General features: G+C 31.2%; 1 long non-coding RNA gene across 1 annotated transcript; it reads right to left on the minus strand.

The window, feature by feature from the left end:
* Nucleotides 1-11,598: 11,598 nt before the first annotated feature.
* On the minus strand, nucleotides 11,599-12,808 carry LOC134696322 (uncharacterized). Its single transcript, XR_010102931.1, has 3 exons — nucleotides 12,707-12,808; nucleotides 12,278-12,355; nucleotides 11,599-11,713 (listed from the first exon to the last, which is right to left on the minus strand). It is a non-coding gene; the product is annotated as an uncharacterized LOC134696322 (long non-coding RNA).
* Between the last annotated feature and the right edge of the window lie 8,142 nt (nucleotides 12,809-20,950).

Consider the following 20,950-nt stretch of genomic DNA (forward strand, 5'->3'; position numbering starts at 1 on the left):
TTTAAAAAAAGATGATGGTAAAATCTTCATATCAACGGTTATAACATAAACATAAGACATACGTTGTATTAGGAAATAACAAAGTTTTGAGCGACGCAATCGTAAGGTTGATTCATTACAAATAGTAGATGAATTTGTAATAAATAAATTCATATATCTTTATCTTTTATATTTCATGTCTTAGATGGAAGATATATGAAATGTGTAGATTTTGTAAAAGGTAGTTAAGATCAAAAGCAGATTCTTTGCTTTTTTTAGGTGTCATTTGGAAACAGAATACTTCAGACATCAATAAATAAGTTATGATCATTGAAATATTGAAGACTTTTATTGCATGAATTCTGGAGAGAGTCATTTCTATCAGCTTAAGAAAATTGATTCATCAAGAGATATGCCTGAACTTTAAAAGCACTAGGACAATCGTATTACTTGGCACGTTACATATAGATTTAAACATAACATTTTGATTCACAAACTTAGATGTAGTTTTCAAGTTTTACTGAAGGTCACTTATCCATTCTGTAAAGAAAATCTAATTCACAAAAAACTCCCAAAAGACTACTAGCAGACATTCCATTACTATATAACATCTTTCTATTTTCAGAGTTGACATGCGCGAATCATAGAGGATTTGGAGGATCTTACATGTTCATACAATTGGTTTAGGATTGAGCAAACTTCAGGCAACTGACCATTACTGTCTTTAATACTTATGTTCATCTGTTTAGTACATATCTATTTTTTTAAATTACAGATATAGTTTATATACAAAAGAAGATGAGGTATGATTGCCAATGAAACAACTGTCCACAAGAGACCAAAATGACAAATGAATTAACAACTATAGGTCACCGTACGGCCTTCAACAATGAGTAAAGCCCATACCGCGTAGTTAGCTATAAAAGGCCCCAAATGGCAATTCGTAAGTTTTAACTTTCAAATCTTTCAAACCAGCTTTAAGTGTCTCTGTTAAGAGAAATTCAGTAAAAGCATAAGGACGTACTGTATTTTTAATCCACCATTTTCTACGTTTGAAAATGCCTGTACCAAGTCAGGAATATGACAGTTCTTGTCCATTCGTTTTTGATGCGTTTTGTTTTTTGATTTTGCCATGTGATTATGGACTTTCCAAATTGATTTTCCTCTGAGTTCAGTATTTTTGTGATTTTACTTTTTTTTTTTAAGTGTCATTTACATTATTTTGATTAGTTAAACATATCTTTTATTGATTAAAACAAAATGTGGTGTTTTTTTTATGATGCTTGTTTGAAATCAATATGATTTAGTATTGTCATAACAGGGGGAACTGGGGGAATAAACCTTTGCAAAAATGAAAATCACAAAAACATTGGCAAAAATAAAATGACTAAGGGACAAACAAGTTGGATATCGTGTAAGGTCAGGTTACGTCCCCTGGGCTGTATGGACGTGCTGTTTGTCCACCTGAGTATTTTGGGTTGTGTTGACTTACAAGTGATGGAAATATGAGTATCACTTATGAACTTTTAAGTGTTTTGTTATATTGAGTACGGATGGAACAAAAAACTAGACCAACTAAACCTCCAGCAAAAAGCAAACGAGTACAAAGTAAAAGTTCCAAAGGTGCGTTGGATTCGTCCGCCATTTTGAGTATGTCCCAAACAACAAGTTCAAATTCTGGGTCGTGTAATTTTTCAGCAACATTCCCTTCGCAAATCCCTAACCCATTCAGTGTGGTATCACAGCAACCTCACCATTATCAATTTCAGCAGTCTACATCACCTGGTATAAACATCTTCACCCCTCCTCCGTCGTCATATTCATATTCAAGCCCGCCACCGTGGATGACCGACCTTATTAAAAAGGTAGACGACCTAGGCACAAAAATGAACTCGGTAGATGATATAAAATCTTCTGTGAATAGCATTGACTCCAAATTGTCGCAAATGAAATCTGATGTCGACTGTCTCGTTAGGCGTGTGGGTGACATAGAGGGAAGTCAGCAATTTATTTCTCAGATTTTTGAGAAAAATAAATCCGATGTTGAAAGTATTGCTACTGAAATGGTCGAGCTTAGATCTATAAACAAGGAAATTTCAGACCAACTTGAAACCCTTCGTTGTGAAAATTTAAGGGACAATTTACTGTTTTTTGGTGTTGAGGAGGGGGAAGGTGAAGAATGTGTTGATATTATTAAAAATATTTGTTCAACAAGTTTGTCTATTTCTGAACCAGTTGAAATTTCTGCTGCTTATAGGATGGGAAAAAAAGGTATTGGTAAAACAAATTCTGATAACACTCAAACTACCAAGTCACTACCAATCGTTGCTAAATTCATGCTACGTCAACAGAGAGATAACGTACGAAAAAATTCTCCTAAGTTAAAGGATACAAACATTTCAATCTCAGAACATTTTCCTAAGTCTGTGCACGAAAAGCGTAAATCTTTGATTCCAATGTATAAAAAAGCAAAACTTGAAGGAAAATCAGCATTTCTTACAAGGGATAAATTGTATATAGATGGGAATTTAATTGTGAATACAGATGAACAAATAAACCAAACCATACGCATAAACAGTCATATGAAATCGAGTAGGTCTACAAAAAAAACTCACAGGTCAGATAATTCGACAAAAGGTGCTCAGTCAGCTCCAGGATATTTAGATACCAAGAAGAAGGCAACCAAGAAGAAGGCAACCAAGTCCAGAATTCCTTCCAAGATTAGTAGTCCGAAAGCTAGTTCTAGTTCTCAAAATGGGTCCCGGTTTGAAATATAAGCCGATATGCATACTGAATCTGATTAGGAAACATGGAGAAGTATTTCATCATTGTCATTTCTGTATTGGAACATTAATGGGGGTCTACATGACAAACTGTCTGAGCCTAATTTTTTAAATTATATTTCTTCTTATGATGTAATTATTTTATCTGAGTGTTGGATTGATAATGCATATGAAAATGTTATAGATGGTTTTACATGTAAAGCCGTTCCTTTATTAAAAAGTAAATATAAACAGGGAGGAGGTATTTTTCTCATGATTAAAAACTGTTTTTCTAACTTTATTAAAGTTGTTAAAGTTCTCCATGATACAATTATATGGTTACAAGTATCAAAAGATGTGACAATTTGTGGTCAAGATTATTATGTTGGTTGAGTCTATTTACCACCAATTAGCTCAAATTATTATAAAATGTATGAATGTGATATATTTTATGAACTGATTAATTATGTTGAAAAATATTCAACTGAGTCTTCTAAGGTATTTTTATTAGGTGATATGAATGCTAGAACTGCAATAGGTAATGATTTTATTAAACATGATAGTTTGTATGGATCAATTTTTGACGTTTTCAATCACATTTTTAACTATATGAATGACAATAATCTACCTGTTCGAAGGAACCCTGATCAAGGTACTAATGAGTACGGAACAAAACTGTTAAATTTGTGTAGAAGTACTGGACTTCGAATTGTGAATGGTCGACACAAAGACGGAACGGCAAACGATTTTACTTTTTGTGGTTCGCGGGGTATGAGTGTCGTTGATTACCTGATAGTACCGTTTGACTATTTTCACATTGTGGAACAGTTTATAGTTAGTAACTTTACTTCGTTCAGTGATCATGCGCCTCTTCATATACGTCTACAATGCAAAGCGCTGTCTTATACACATGAACAACAAAACCTTAATGTATCTTCAAGTACATTTGACAGTTTTCGGTGGAACAATGACTTAAAAGAACAGTGTTACGAATCCTTAATTTTGAATAGTGGGTTACTCAGCCAAATAGTTTTTTGTGATGCTAAAAAATCGCAAGATGGTATTGACAATTATATTGAAACTTTTAATACTCAGTTAACGGATATTGTTGCTCCATTTTTTAGAAGTACCAGTAATAAATCTATTGACTGTCAACGTACGAGCCGAAAATTTGTAAGTAAAACTACTGATAAGCCATGGTTCAATTGTGAGCGTAGAAGGCTTCGTCATGTTTATTTAAGTACGTTAAATATATTTAATAAGAACAAAATAGCAGAAAATCATCAGAGACTTATCTCTACGAAGAGACAATACAAAGTGTTCGAAAATAAGTTAAAACGGCAGTATAAACATCAAGAAGGTGACATGCTTGAGCATCTACGTAAAAGCGACCCTAAAAAGTTTTATAGAATGTTCCAAAAGAAGCGCGCTAAAAATACAGAAGTGCCCCTTTCGTCATTTTATGAACATTTTAAAGAGTTATCATCAAGTAACACTCCAATAGTCAATGACACACAGAGTATGCAAGACACTACATACGAAGAACTTGACCGTGTTATCACGCAGGACGAAATTTTGAAATGTATTTCCAAATTGAAACGTGGGAAAAGTCATGGAATTGACGGAATTCTGAACGAAATGTTAATTGAATATAAGGATGTGCTGATTCCGTTCTTAGAGGAAATGTTCAACAGGGTATTGTTGTCTGGTTACTTTCCGACAACATGGACAGTTGCGATACTTGTTCCAGTTTTTAAAAAAGGCGATCCGTCTGATCCTGTAAACTATCGCGGCATAAGTTTGGTTAGTAATTTGGCCAAATTGTTCACGTCCATTATGAATATGAGATTATTACTTTGGTCCGATACCTATGACATTATAACTGATGCACAGTTTGGATTTCGTCCGGGCAGCAGTACAGTTGATGCGATGTTTAGTTTATTAACTGTCATTCAAAAAACACTCTCCAGTAAGAATCGTTTGTATTGCTGTTTTGTAGACTACAAACAGGCGTTTGATACAATATGTAGACTGAATTTATGGTTGAAATTGTCAAAAATTGGCATAACAGGGAAACTTTTATCATTACTAAAATCAATGTATTCAAATGTAAAATCATGTGTACCAATTGATGGTTTTTATTCAGAGCAGTTCACGAGTACAGTTGGCTTAATGCAAGGGGAAGTACTCTCTCCAATCCTTTTTTCATTGTACGTGAACGATTTTGAAATGGAATTTTTAAATAACGGTAATGTACCGTATGAAGTACAAGAATTGTCTCTATATTTGCTTATGTATGCCGATGATATGATACTATTTTCTGATTCTGTAAAAGGTTTACAAGATATGTTGGATACACTTTTATTGTACACTCAAAAATGGGGTTTAACTGAGAACAATGCTAAAACAAAAATTATGGTATTTAGAAATAGTGGTAATGTGAGGGTTGAAGAAAAGTGGTATTTTGATGGTAGTGTTATTGACATTGTTGATGAATTTTGTTATTTAGGTATTCTGTTGAATTATAACGGAAAATTTTTGACAACTCAAAAACAATTAGCTGAGCAAGGCAGGAAAGCTGTATTTGCCTTGAAATCAAAAGTTTCATCCTTATATTTGAATGTTTTCACGTACCTTAATTTGTTTGATACATATATAAGTAGTATTTTATGCTATGGCAGTGAGATATGGGGCTTTCATAAAGCTCCGAATATTGAAAAAGTTCAGTTAGATTTCTGCAAAAATATTTTAGGTGTCAAACAATGTACAACGAATGTAATGGTGTATTATGAACTTGGTAGATATCCTTTGATATATTATAGATTGTTTAAAATTATAAGATACTGGTTTAAACTTTTATCAACTAATAATTGTATTCTTGAAAATTGTTACAAAGAGCAGGTACGGAATCAATGTAATAACAGAAATAGTTGGATTTATCAACTGAAGTATTTATTGTTTAATTTGGGTCTGAATGACTTCTGGTATAACCAAGATAATTTAGTTGTAAATGACACTCTTAAGTATTTTGTCAAAACTAGAATATTTGATCAAGCTTATCAATATTTGAATCAATTATTGGATGGCTCGCCAAAGTGTTTTTTATATAAATACTGTGTAAATAATGTTCGTTTACAATTTTACCTTACTAAAGATGTGAATTTTAGAGTGTATCTAACTAGAATAAGATTGTCTTCACATAACTTATTTGTTGAAACAGGACGATATCACGGGGTTAATAGATCAGAAAGAAAATGCACTCTCTGTACTTTAAATACGATAGAAGACGAGTTTCATTTTATTTTACAGTGTGATTGTTATAATGAAATTAGGAGGCAGTATATTAAGCCATATTATTATAAGCGTCCATCGTCATTTAAGCTTATACAGTTGTTGGGCACAGAAAATGTAAAAGACATATGTAACCTTTGTAAATATCTTTTCCATGCATTTAAACGTAGAACAGACATGTTATAAGTTACCAATACTTAATATAGATTATTACTCTTCTCGGATGTATTCATTTATTAGTTATGTATGTTTTGTGTATTTATTTATGATATATTGTATTTGCATATATATTATATTTGTACTGATGAGCATCATTTGCTCAAAGTAATAAAGAATTGAATTGAAGTAACAGAAAACTAACAAGGTGTTAAGCAGCCAAATAAATCTAACATTTACAAAGCTTTGTTGATGACATTTAAACACTTTTCATGAGCACTAGCACACTTACCCATATAAAGCTTTACTGATGTTATTTTAGCTCTATTGATATTGGTCTTATACTCTCCAATTCTTAAATAAGTCAGAGCAGGTAAATATAAAGGTTTTTTGGCAGAACTAGCAATTGTTTAAGTGCTTTTTCTTGGAGAAACAACCAAAATCAGTTTTATTTTTTCAATTCTTATAGTCTTTTGGTTGAAAGTTAACCCGTATGCACATAATATCGTTCACTACAGAACATTTGTCAAATTTCAGTTTAAAGGTAGATTATCTGTTGACCGCCATCTTTCATTGTACAAAAGTAGTCCCGAACAGTTTAGATCTTTGCTTAAATCTGTAAGTGTATAGACATATTGGCAACTAACGTGTATGATAATTATACTCATTAAAGATACTAGTATGAAATTTTCGCCTAACTCGCGTTTCGTCTACAAGTGACTTTTCGGCGACGCTTACATCAAACAAGTTAAATAAAACGAATAAAGTGCAAAGGCTGTGTAAGATTATTTAAATAAAGAAAATAAGTAAATTATCAAACATATTGATATACCTTACGTTTGTTATTGGTCAATTAAATTTTCAACTAAATCCTATCGGTGGAGCTTAATCTTAAAGTCAACTTTTCATTAAGGAATCTTGTTTGAAATTTCCTTTTTTTTTTATTTGTAGCAATTGACACAAATTGCCACTTCTTATCTTCTAATTAAAGCACGATAAAATCAATCTTCTCATATTTGATTTCAGTATTTTATATCATCTTTTCACAAAAAAGTGTTTTTTCTGTATTATCTTTAAAGTTTTGACAACTAATCGCTTCAAAAATAGCACGATAACTCATATTTTGTATTTTAATTTTGAAAACGCTTGATAAAATTGACAGTTTGGATTAAAAAAAAGTGTTTATGTGAAAACATAAAGTGATGATCCACGTTAATTGATATATGCATAATTCTTCCTTTTGATATGTTAAAATATCTTTTGGGTTGATTAAGATGCGTTGATTTTCATTTTAGTTTGTTTTATCGACAAAAGGGGATTAACTCCAATTCAAACTGCTGATTTGTGACATGCAAGTGTTTATGTAATTTGCATAATTTTTTTGATGTCAGTTATGTTTGCAACAAAAGGCAAAGAGAGAATTAATTTTGTTTTAAATTTCAGTTAATTTCAAAGAAAATCTATGATACATAATATAAAATGTATACTGTGATATTCATTTTCTTAACAACTACAATTGAATATTTTAAAAAAGAAGGACGAAAGATATAAATGGGACAGTAAAACTCATAAATCGAGAACAAACTGACAACGCAATGGTTAAACATGAAAAAGACAAACAGACAAACAATAGTACACATAACACAACATAGAAAACTAAAGAATAAACAACACGAACCCCACCAAGGGGTGATTTCAGGTGCTCCGGAAGGGTAAGCAGATCCTGCTCCACATGTGGCACCCGTCGTGCTGCTTATGTGATAACAAATCCGGTAAATAGTCTAATTCGGTAGGTCACATTCATGAAATGAAAAGGGATTGTAGTTACGACGTAAGGAACATATCCGATATCATTTGTTAAACGGTTATTTCATAACGGTCAACCAACTCGTGATGGCGTCCGTTAGGTTATTATCCCGATCAAATGAGTGAAAACAATCTTAATGACATGACCGCAATAGAAGTTGAGACCACGTCCATATTTAGGTTGTGGTTCGTCTTTTTAGCATTTCCAAGGTCATAACATATTGGATTGATTTTTTCTTTTGGTTCTCCACCGAGTTTTCAGTTCAATTAAAGATATTTAAAAAAGGATGAAAAATTAGTTATTGTTCACAAATTTCATGATACACCTCATGTAGATTTGTTTTCTTGTATCGTGGTGTTGTGTTTTATTTTCAAGAGTGAGCTAGTTAAATATTGCAAAAGGATTATCTTTGTCATATTTCTATATTAACAGTAATTTCACGTTTATTTCTAAAGAACGAGTTTTTTGAAATACAAAAAGTGTGTACAATTTCAAAGTAGTTAGTCAACCATGAATTCTCCTTTTCTACTTTTTAAATAAACAAACAACGTCATGTTTTTATGCATCTTTTTTGTTGCTTCGATTAAAACTCTGCCTTATCAGCTTATAAACTGTTATTTATACTTGTTTAATGTGTTTTGTTGTTATTCAAAATAATTTCTTGTATGAAGGGTTATATTTTCGATGTGAGCCAATCAAATGGAAAAAAACTATTTTTTCTTTGAACGAAAGTTGATATACCATAACCATACTATTTCCTTTTTTGACGTTTGTGTTTAATGTATTTGAAAACAGTCGGCTTATATGTTATATTAACAATATGTTTGTACTAGTTTGACATTTGTATTGATAGATTTAAAGCAATTATTTGTTTAAATCAGTTAGCCTGGTATTTTGATAGTATGTTTCCAGTTGATTAAGGATCATATCAAACATTCAATGCTTAAGACAAGTTAAATGATTAAATCATTAAGTGATTTGACTAATATTTGTTTGGTATACTTAGCTGTCTCAATTTGTTTGGTATATTAAAGACAGCGTTACTTATTTTAGTTGATGTCTTCTGACCTGTCGTTTAATATACATACTAAAAATAATTAAAAAAAAATGTGTTGTTGTTGTTATTCTGCGGGTCAGATTATGTAATGCATTATCAGTTCATTTATGAATGATTTTTTTCTGTGCTGAGTGTTATTCCTAGTTTTTTTCTTAATCGAGTGATGACAACTTGAAAACGGTATATATAAGAAAAAAGAGTAAATGTCGTATAACTGCCAATGAGACAACTCTCCACAAGAGACCAAAATGACACAGAAATTAACAATTATAGGTCACCGTACGGACTTTAACAATGAACAAAGCCCATACCGCATAGTCAGCTATAAATAGCCCCGAAATGACAATGTAAAACAATTCAAACGAGAAAACTAACGGCCTTATTTACATAAAAGAAAGGAACGAAAAACAAATATTCAACACATTAACAAACGACAACCACTGAATAATTGTTGCCTTTATTTACCTTAGTATGTTCATATATCATATAAGCTATTATGTATATCTCAATATTTTGGCATTTAGACATAGTTTCACTTCTCTTACAGGGTATAGTCAAGCTATTTGTGTTTTGACAAATACAAAAACGCACTTTATGATGAATAAGCTTTAATTAAGAGCAACAGTAGTATACTGTTGTTTAAAATGGATTTAATTTCTATATTTCTGTGGGTTTTTTTTTTTTTTGTATCCGGAATATTTTAGTTCAATTGTTTCTCTTTTTGTCATGCCATTGTAGTTGTGTCGTCAACTTTGAGTTTAATATCACTTCCAATTTTCTTTTATACATTTGTGGCTATACAAATAGGCACGAATCGGTTCTAATATTCATTTCCTTTATTCGAGATGTTTGACTTTGATTCTATAAACGGTACAATTTATATACAGCTACTAACCATAGATGTGTCTTTTGATACGCAATTTAATAGATAGCTTCTATTTACATTATTAAATTTGGGCTAACATAATTTCATGAAAGTACTTATCTGTCAAACCACTACGTCATAGACAATTTTCAGATATTATTATGTTCACTATTTCTTTGTTTTATAGTTTATAATATTTTATAAACGTGGCATTCAAAACTTGGTATTGCTTGTATCCAATGAAGACTAACTGACCCTAATATTGGTACATCGAACATTAATGAAAATAAAGTACAAACACTTTAGATGAATTATAGATGGATAAATGCAAATAGCCGTACATCATGTTTATTTCAAACATATATTTTCTTTTCGCATTATTCGTATAAAAGATTAGAATGAATTATGTATGCTATTGGATCAGTCAATAAATTATGTTCAGCAAATGACAGCAAACGTTATTATAGTAAATATTTATAAATTGGATTGTTTCCCTTTCATCGATTAACTTTGAAAATGAGTTCAACAAATTCAACCTGTTGAATGTGTATTCCTTTTTTTGGCTTAGTAAATACATTATTTGTTTACAGGGAAATTATTTGTTTTGAACATCAAATAGACCAAAATAGAATAATGATTTGCACAAATTAAAACAATTTCAGTAAAATTGTTTATCAAATAAATATAAAAAAAAATATCATTTCAGTTGATTTTGTAGGATCATCCAGCCCGATAACGACCTGCTGAAATACCTTAACAATATTAAGGAAAAATAATAGTTATTTAAAAAAAAAATGAAAACAACACGTTATAAAATTCATACGCTACTATTTTTATGAATCTAACTGTGCCTTCATCATGAAATTTCATATAGCAACAAATGAAAGCTATGGATTAAACGACCCGAAATTAAGAAGATATAATAGTTTAATTGCTTAAGGTGTACTACCACCATTGATTTTTCCCTATTAGTCTTTGTTAAATTGGTACTTTTAAAAAAAATGTACAGAATTTACCTTTATTTCAACCAAAGAAATACTTTGCATGAATAAAGTTTAATCCTTTCCAGTGCTACAGTGAAAATTTCACACTACATGTCATTGCATATAAGAAAGTAACCTGCACCGGAAGTAAACAATCACATTTTTACCAGGTTATTTACTGGTTACCTGCTTTGGCAACTATGTAACCTTAACTTTCCAAAATATTTTATAAGACCATCAAATAAAAAAAGAATGATGCTTTCAGACACCCAACATACATGTTTATGACTCAGAAAAATTTAAGTGCATTGAAATGCAGGGTTAATTTTCTAAAACTGTCAAATTCAAGGGAATATTTTTTTAGACCTACTTTCGTATGCAACCGGATGTGGCGTATCATGATTTGGTGGTATTACACCTAAAGAACACCTAAATGTCAAATAAACTTAATGTATTTTTTTTCCCTCCAATTGCAAGTTATTTCAAGCATAACTGCCAAGTTTTGTCTCAGTCAGATCTATAGTTTTAGAGAAAATCACTATAATGTAAGGCCATATCCTACGGCAATTTCAGTCTAATTTCTTCGACAAATCCAAATTTCAGTGTATCATTATAAAATGCAGTGTTGACTAATATCTGATCAAAAACTCATGATCTATGCATTCAAACAATTAAATAGAATACAAAAGACAACTTTTAGATGATAAACAATTTTATTGCACCTTTTAGAGTTCATTTGATGGTCTGTTTTGGTCTGTTTTGGTCCATTTTTCCTCCTTCCTTCCTTTTTCATCAAAACTTGATATCTTTTGTCTAAAAAATAAAACAAATGTGATTATTTCCCCACAAAAATGATATAAATGTAATGTTAAATCAATAATTAAAGTGTTTTAGCTGAAAGAACTGTCTCTATAAATGTTAACAGTCTACACGGAAGTTTCTAGAAGCCCTTATGTGTAACTAGAGTTTTTTGTCTGTTCGCCTAGTGTGACAAATAACGGTTCCCTTTCAGTCAACCATTTATTGTTACTGGTATCAAAGTCTTTTTATTTACTCATAACAGTATATTTCTAATAGATTTACACAAAGAGTCCACTTTCTTGTATTTTACATTAGAAAATGGGGAGAAAGAGTAATAAAAAATACCTCAAAATGTTTTTAAAAAGGGTTATGTCCCTTGGAATGCTGGTACAAAAAATAATTGGTAAGAATTATAAAGTTTAAGTATGTGAGACTGGATTCTGATGTGTATAAATCCAGGGCAAATAAGTGTTTAGATGATGTATTGTCTGTGCAAAATGTAGATGGCACAATGGCAAATTGTAAACTTTTGCGGCCAAAAAAACCACAAAAAACATGATGATAGTTGATACTTACTTTAATGCTGAAGTGTCATCTGCAGACCAATTCACATATAAGATTTTTCAACAGAATGCTCTTCAGAACATGTGAACACTGAAATAAAAAATTCACATGTTGTATAAACAAAACTGTTAGGGTATTATTTAAAATTTAACACAGTAAACTAAATACAGCTTTGTCTGTCCACCCATTTGACTTAGAAAACACCCGTAAACCCCTATTTCAAGGCAATTTTACCTCAAACGTGCTTTCTGTGTCTCAATCCATTCTGAATAGTCCATGTTTACAATGTATGAACTGGTTTATTAATAACTTTTAAAAATGAAAGTACAATAAGGTCACGAGTGCACATGTAGTTTCCCTAAATAGGTGTAATACCACCATTGATTTTTCCCTATTAGTCTTTGTTAAATTGGTACTTTAAAAAAAATGTACAGAATTTACCTTTATTTCAACCAAAGAAATACTTTGCATGAATAAAGTTTAATCCTTTCCAGTGCTACAGTGAAAATTTCACACTACATTTCATTGCATATAAGAAAGTAAGGTTATTTACTGGTTACCTGCTTTGGCAACTATGTAACCTTAACTTTCCAAAATATTTTATAAGACCATCAAATAAAAAAAGAATGATGCTTTCAGACACCCAACATACATGTTTATGACTCAGAAAAATTTAAGTGCATTGAAATGCAGGGTTAATTTTCTACAACTGTCAAATTCAAGGGAATATTTTTTTAGACCTACTTTCGTATGCAACCGGATGTGGCGTATCATGATTTGGTGGTATTACACCTTAATCGTCAATAAACTCCTCACAGATAACAGGATTAATTGTCTATAAAACCGCAATAATACGTATCAAAATCAAACGTTTCTTCTATCCATCAACGGAACAAATGAAAAATTACCGTCGTATTCCTGATTATTAAGCTATCTACCAAATTTGAGCAACGGTTCATCATGTTTTTAAATCGAATATTACATAACTCACTACTGATGAAAAGTAAACTATTATAGTAGGAATTTTGAGATTTAATGCACAGCAATATAAGATACAGAAAACAATGCTTTGTTTTAAAGTGGACATCATCACATACATTGTAATAATTCCGGTTATGATACATATCATACATCTAGCTTCCAAGTTTACAACACAGACTTACAAATAACCAAGCAGGCTAGACATTACCATTTCTGCATCATTTTCAATTGCTTGTTGACATCATATGTCTGACTGGTCCACGAAAAAACTTAAAAAACATGTCATGTAGAAAAATTCAGAAACGAACAAAAGTTATAAAACCATTAGCAGGATTGCACGTATTGTATAACTATTTGCAGCACTGTCTCTTCTGTTATTCTATATGATAAATGGGCATCATAACTAAAGGTATACACTGTCAGGCATATCTTATTGTATGTTACTAAATTAGTGTATTCAGTTAAGGTTGACATAATAATTTTTGCTATTCTAATACTGATTGTGAATTGTATTTATTTTATAATCGGTGTTGTGTTGTCAGCTTCAGAAAAATGTAAAAGAGTACACGAGTGGAGTCCAATAATACATAGCAAAACTTACATTTAAACAGGAGCATTCCAGCTCTCTCAAATATCGTCAGTTTCAGATTCGGTTCCGGTTTCGGCCTTTGATGAATATGTCTGGAAAACAAATAAGTCTTGATAAGTGCACAAAAGATAAAAAAACAAAAAACAAAAAAGAAACAATCGTAACAATGAATCACATTGTATTGTCCGTCATTAACAGTCCATTAAATCAAGTACAAATTTGTCCCTAACCTTAAAGTAATTGCAACAGAAGATTTTTAAGTTTCAATCTTGAGCATTAGTCTAAAAAACTACTCTAAAGGTGTTTTCATATCTTTATTGATAATGGAATAACCGTTTCACAAATGATATCGGATATGTTCCTTACGTCGTAACTACAATCCCCTTCCCTTTCATGAATTTGACCTACCGAATTAGACTATTTACCGGATTTGTAATCACATAAACAGCACGACGGGTGCCACATGTTGAGCAGGATCTGCTTACCCTTCCGGAGCACCTGAGATCACCCCTAGTTTTTGGTGGGGTTCGTGTTGTTTATTCTTAAGTTTTCTATGTTGTGTCATGTGTACTATTGTTTAGCCATGGCGTTGTCAGTTTGTTTTAGATTTACGAGTTTGACTGTCCCTTTGGTATCTTTCGTCCCTCTTTCATAACCATAAAACGGTTTTTACATTCCATGAGCAGAAGATTATAACATATAGTCAAAAACCAACTTGCAACCCCATCAAAGTTACATGAATTTGAAGAAAATTAACCAAAAACTGACAACAAAACTATTTTTTGCGGAGTTATCTTCTCTTTCCAATGTTAGTTTCCATAGGAAATAAAAATGCTGATTTTCAGTTTTCCTCAAGTTAGATTTTATGGGACTTTTTTCTGTGTGTGCTTAATGCTATATATTAGATCTTTAAAAAATAGGTTGCGCTTAGTTTGAGGTTAAGACTTAGTGTGACTGGAATATAAATGAATACTTATATTTCTATATCTGGCAATAATTTTCTATGTGAATTAAGGCAGATGTGCCACTCCAGGAAAGTGGTCTAGAAGTTCACATTCATTACTTTCATTAAAAATGATACTGTTTCATATTGAACCTATAAGCATATGAAAACAACTTCACGTCGCCGGATGCTTTCAACATTTAAGAAACAACATAATTTGTAGTGAACTTTAAAAGACTTTTGGGTGACAAAATTTAAAAGAAAAAAATCAACAGTCTAAGTTTTACTTAAACAATAATCGCAAAATAGGTTCTGGAAGGCAGCAATACACGACAATCACTAATATACAGATTTTCTAATGTACATACGAAAACGTGCTTATTTCTTTAGTATGAGCTTACATCACAATGGAAGTCAATGTTAACACTTAAGTGTTTAAGTGTTGACATGAATATCAATAATGTGGTCATTTTTATAAATTTCCGGTTTACAAAAAACTTTTTTTGTTTTTTTTGAAAAACTAAGGATTTTCTTATCCCAGACATAGATTACCTTAGCGTATGTGGCACAACTTTTTGGAATTTTGGATCCTCAATGCTCTTCAACTTCGTACTTGTTTGGCTTCATAAATATTTTGATATGAGCGTCACTGATGAGTCTTATTTAGATAAAACGCGCGTGTGGCGTACTAAATTTTAATCCTGATATCTTTGATAACTATTAACATAGCGAATATTACTCATTGACTCCTATATAGACTACTTTTAAAAACTATCATACTTTTCAATCATTTCAAACCTTTAGTAATCGTTTTGAGGTGTAAGTTACAATAAAAAAAATAATGAAAACGAAGATTTTTAAAACGAAACATTTTGATAACGATTCACGATGGTTATAAAGGGCATAGTCTTTGTAAGGATATACGCAATGTTAACAAAGATGACAGTCAATGTGGTTTACCAATACCAATGACCCATGCTCCGAAATGATGAAATGATGAAATAACCTAATGTTTTCAATAGCATCGAAAATAATATAGCACAAAGGAAAAGATGAAGTGAGGCTTGTACGTGTGTACAAAACAACACGACTTGACACATGTTGATCAATTGGGAAATATTGCATTCATTTGAAAAGGTTTCAAATTCCAAGGAGGAACTGTAAAATACCTCAAGGTTATGGCGTTTTGTTTCGTTTTTCTAATATTGTCAGTGTTTTACATTGTGTACGCTTCCAGTTTAACAACAGCGCAGAATTCTTTTAATTCTTGCTTAGTTGTTTTGACACTTTTACATAAATATTTCATAGTAGCAGAACATGTTTGTTTTCCACAAGATACGTTGAGGTTCTTTTGGCATAAAATTAGAATGCTTCGGATATGTCTCCGTTTAATAGTAATGATATATCATGCAGAATAAATGACTGATTAAGTGCTTTTAGGTTATTTCTTATATACATATGTGGTCTTATTAATGTATTCATTATATTAAGAATTAACATAGATTGGGACGACAGGTGTACCTCTTCATGTTCAAACTACATTTTTTAATATACCCTTAAAGCAATATTTAGTGTATTTTTTAGTTTATCTTTTATTTCATTTTATAATTCTTTGTTTGTAGCTTATAATGAAAAAATGAAAAAATGTCTTATTTTTTTCTAGACAATGTTAGTTAAGTTAATATTTAAAGAATAATAGCTCTTTATATTTTAGTAACGCATTTGCAGTTAGATTCAAATAAAACAAAATTGAAAAAACAAACAACGAAAATACTTTAAAATAACCCAGAATGTGGATTATGTTGACTTATTTTATAAAACAAAATGATTGCTTGATAATAAAAAAGATTTTTTTTCAACTTTTTTTTTAAATTTCATTTATACTTAATATACATCGTATGAACGATTTCAATAAAATAAATTCACATTTGTACCAATAGCCGTGTTTTGTTTTAAACCTTTGACCTAAGGATTCAACTGCAGGGACATAAACCCTCATAGGGTTAGAGATAAAATCGACAATGCACATCTGTCTGTATTGTTCGCTGCATAAAATGCATTTATTGGGCTATAATAAAAGTCATATCAGTTCATCATATCGGTATAAGGATGTTAATTTCAGCTTACATGCTGTGAATTTGGACGATAAGCAAATTTACACAGTGGGAAGCCATACTGAAATTCATTGTCCATTTCATATTGAAGGCTTTTCAACCTGTATTTGTTATTTTGTACAAGTGAAGTATTTTGTATCGTTTGACCTGGCCTCAGGTCATAACCTACACTGGTATTATACTTTTCATAACGCACCAAAATACAAATTATTTCAAAACAATTTGTCTTTCAATAAAATGTTTTAATATAAACTGTATAATTAAAGACTTTAAAAGTTGAAACACTGGGGGTTCTGCACAATTTATAACCGACTTCAAAACGCTGAACTACTACTTCAAACAGATTTTTCAAATTATTTTTTGGTTGCATTTACGCTACCGAATTCGACTTTTAACTTTGAAAGAGGATTCATAGCAAGTAATGTATGAGAAATAAGCTAGAGGATTTAATATGTCATTACATCGTTTAAAATATTGTTTTTTTTATAACCAGATATCAGATTTTTACTCAGCATTATATCTTGCATCCTATAATTGATATTTAGCTAGTTGCCGAGGATATTTGGTTAGACTAGCTAGTGGTAGCCACACATTTGTGTCGCTCTATAATAATAGAAATGTTGATTTATACTTTTTTTAATTTCAATTGGAGTCTATTGCGCGCGTCAGGCTCAAATACAAACACCAAGGCTTTTCTACCTCAGGAATAAATTACCTTAGCTGTATTTGGCAAAACATTCAGGAATTTTTTGTCCTAAATGCTCTTCAACTTCGTACTTTATTTTGCCTTTCTAAACTTTTTTATCAAACGTCACTGATGGGTCTTTTGTACGAGCGTCTGCCTTCAATACAAAATTTCAATCCGGTATCTATGATGAGTTTATATTTACAATAACTTGGTCAATGCCACTGCTGGTTGAATTTTTATTTCTCGAAGGTATCACCAGAGCAGTAGTCAGTACTTCTGTGTTGACAAAAGTTATCATTGATATGGTCATTATTATAAAATAACTGTTTTCAAATGTTTGCATTTTTGAAATACTTAGGCATTTCTATTTCAGGAATAACTACATTTGCTGTATTTAGCTAAACGTTTGTGAAATTTTGGTCCTTAATGCTACTTCAACTTCGTACATTATTTTTTTCATTTTTTTTGGCAAGCGACATTGATGAATCTTTTGTAGACGAAACGCGCATCTGGCGCAAATACAAAATTTCAATCCTAATTTTAAGTATCTATAATAAGTAATAGCGAATATATCAATATGCATTCATTTGTAGCAAAGATGGTTATTTGCAAACATTTTATCACCTTTTCATGTCTTTCTACTTCCTGGAGGTTCTTGTCATATAAATGGGATAACGATAGACCCTTACAGTACAGAAAAGATTTACAATTTTGCTTATGACATCTTCGGTTATTCGGATTCCTATTCCTTCTTTTTTTGCAAGACTAACTTTAAGATTTTGCATAGTTGTTTTAAGATTGCACTTGACGCTTAGATTGTCAATTGAAAAAAGAAATATAATTTGTTTATATGCAACTTTCTTACTAAAATAATCGATTACAAAGATAGCAATTATTCCAACTTGTGGTAGAATGTGCCTTGTATGGTGTCATATATCATGCTTTTGTGGTCTTTAAAAAAAAAGTTATGCGTTTTGGAGAATGTTTTGATTTTATTGACAAGTACAGATGATTGAAATTAATACATTGTTGAATAAAAAAACGAGTGATAAATAATAGCCTGTATAGTAAAAAAAATATCAATTCTATGTGTCTTGAGGTCTGTTATTAGTAAACATGACCTATTATTATATCAATGCCATAAATCAGTTTTGAAATCTGTTATATTTCTTTTTATGCCTCAAACGTTCTGATTATTAATACAAATCTGAAATCCTCTCCATCGTCGTCTAAAAATACCAATAAACACTGTTCCCAGATGTTAGATATTTACTTTAAGTTTAATGAAATGTTAAAATTTCGTATATATCTAAAGTTATCTATACACAAATGGTCAACCGTTTTTATTAGGTGACGGTTTCAACCTTTGGCTATACAAACCAGATACATCTCAAAGACAGACAACAGAATTCTATCAATCGGCTATTCATGATGCTTTATCTGCGAAACCATTTTATTTTTCTGGTGCAACATTGCATATTTCACTACTGAAGTAAGACCAGCTTTACCTTCCCAAGCATCTGACCACATCAACGGAATTTTGCTGCTTATTCTTGCGACGTCTTTTTGTCTTTTTTGTCGATCATGGTGTTGTTTGCTTGTCTTGTACTTATATAAATACAAGGTTCACCTAGGTCCAAATATGGCTTTACATTTCAACATTATCATAAAATTTCAAAATGGTCATAAATATAATTGATTTATCAGAGCAAACAATTAAAAATTTTCATATAATTTCATTCATTTCTAAAATTCACATTGTTTCTGTTTCTGTTTCGGAAAAATGTCACGAATTTCAAATCAGAGGTTTTTATAAAGAGAAAAAACTTGTTTGTAATGAAAGAATGGGAGTGGAACGAACATTGATACTGTATATGTGAACTCAGATTGTTGTCAGATGTGTTTTGTACTTTAATGAGTATTACGGATGGTTTGTTTTTCTAAAGCAAAAAGGTACATGTGCAATGTCCTATGTCCAAAGAAATAAAATAACAAATACAGTAACTTGAATTTTGAATTTTATTATTTTCATTAAATTTATTATTCATACTCTATGACTAAGTATCAACCTTTTCCATTTCAATACCGACCTTTACTTTCAATAATATTTAATTTGTGTTGTCTGATGTCATTGTATGATAACTATCTAACATTACACAATGTTGTATGTTACTGTAATTGACAATACTACACGCACGTGTTAGGCAATATCAGTTTCTAATACCAAAGCCGTATAAATCATATTAATAGTTTATTTGGAGTAAAGACGGTAGGGGTCATTAGGAATGTACAAAACACGATGACATTTACGTGTTAAAAATCTATCAAATCTTAAGTGACATGAGATTTTTACGACTAGGGATTTTCTAGTAGCTTTATAAAATCTTCATGATGACACTGTGGCCTCTTTGTCTGTCTGGTTCTAGATTTAATAAATTAACAATTATTACAATAGTATTATAATTATCCTGTTATGTCAATTGTTACTGTTAAAACATGCTTTTATTTTGAAAGCCCAAATTATACCAAAATTTAAATAAAAACACTCTCTAGTTGTCTTGTGTTGAATACAGTCTTGGACTGGAGATGAAATTTATCCGATTTATTTGAATTTATATGCTTCAATTTACAAACATTTGGTTAACTTATTTAAGGGAAAAGAAAAGACTCCTTTACAATTTCATAGTCAGAGTCCCTACCTCTGATCACTGCTTAAAAATATACCGAATGCATGGGGTTGATAAAATTACCTTTAGAATTTACGTAAATTCTATGTGTTTTGTTTGCATATAACGCCATACATTTGGGGACTTTTCGCGATCACTCTTCTTATTCAAGTCGCCAATAAATATAAAAAATAAAAAACAGTTACGAAAAATCAATACATACAAATGTTTACCTTTTTATTAAATTGTTGATTGATTTTTGATATCCTGTATGCAACGAAATGAAGGTGGAAACGCATTAAGCATGTTAGTCGAGATGTTGAGGGGTATAGTGTCTGATGTCCGCGCTGGTTAGGCCACAGACTTCTCTGACAAGCAATCGCATTTATTAGTAAACGCATATACTGATCGACTCGGAGTCTGAATAATCACGGTATCGGACAAGATGAGATGTCTTAACAAGGACTGTATCACGTTCGAATTTTACTTTAATCAAAAACAACATAGGCCTTATATTCATAAATCTATAAACCGTGTAAAACATTTGCTTCCTGGTACAGAACACTTCGTCCCACCATCATCACTATTGAGCAGATATAATTCCAACAACATATTTCGAAAAGTAGCATTTAGCACGATACAGGAGAGAGACAGCCTAAACAACAAAACATGCCTATTCCATATATCTGCATTACTGTCATTTG

The sequence above is a fragment of the Mytilus trossulus genome, chromosome 14, assembly GCF_036588685.1.
Source record: "Mytilus trossulus isolate FHL-02 chromosome 14, PNRI_Mtr1.1.1.hap1, whole genome shotgun sequence".
Classification (NCBI taxonomy): Eukaryota; Metazoa; Mollusca; class Bivalvia; order Mytilida; family Mytilidae; genus Mytilus; species Mytilus trossulus.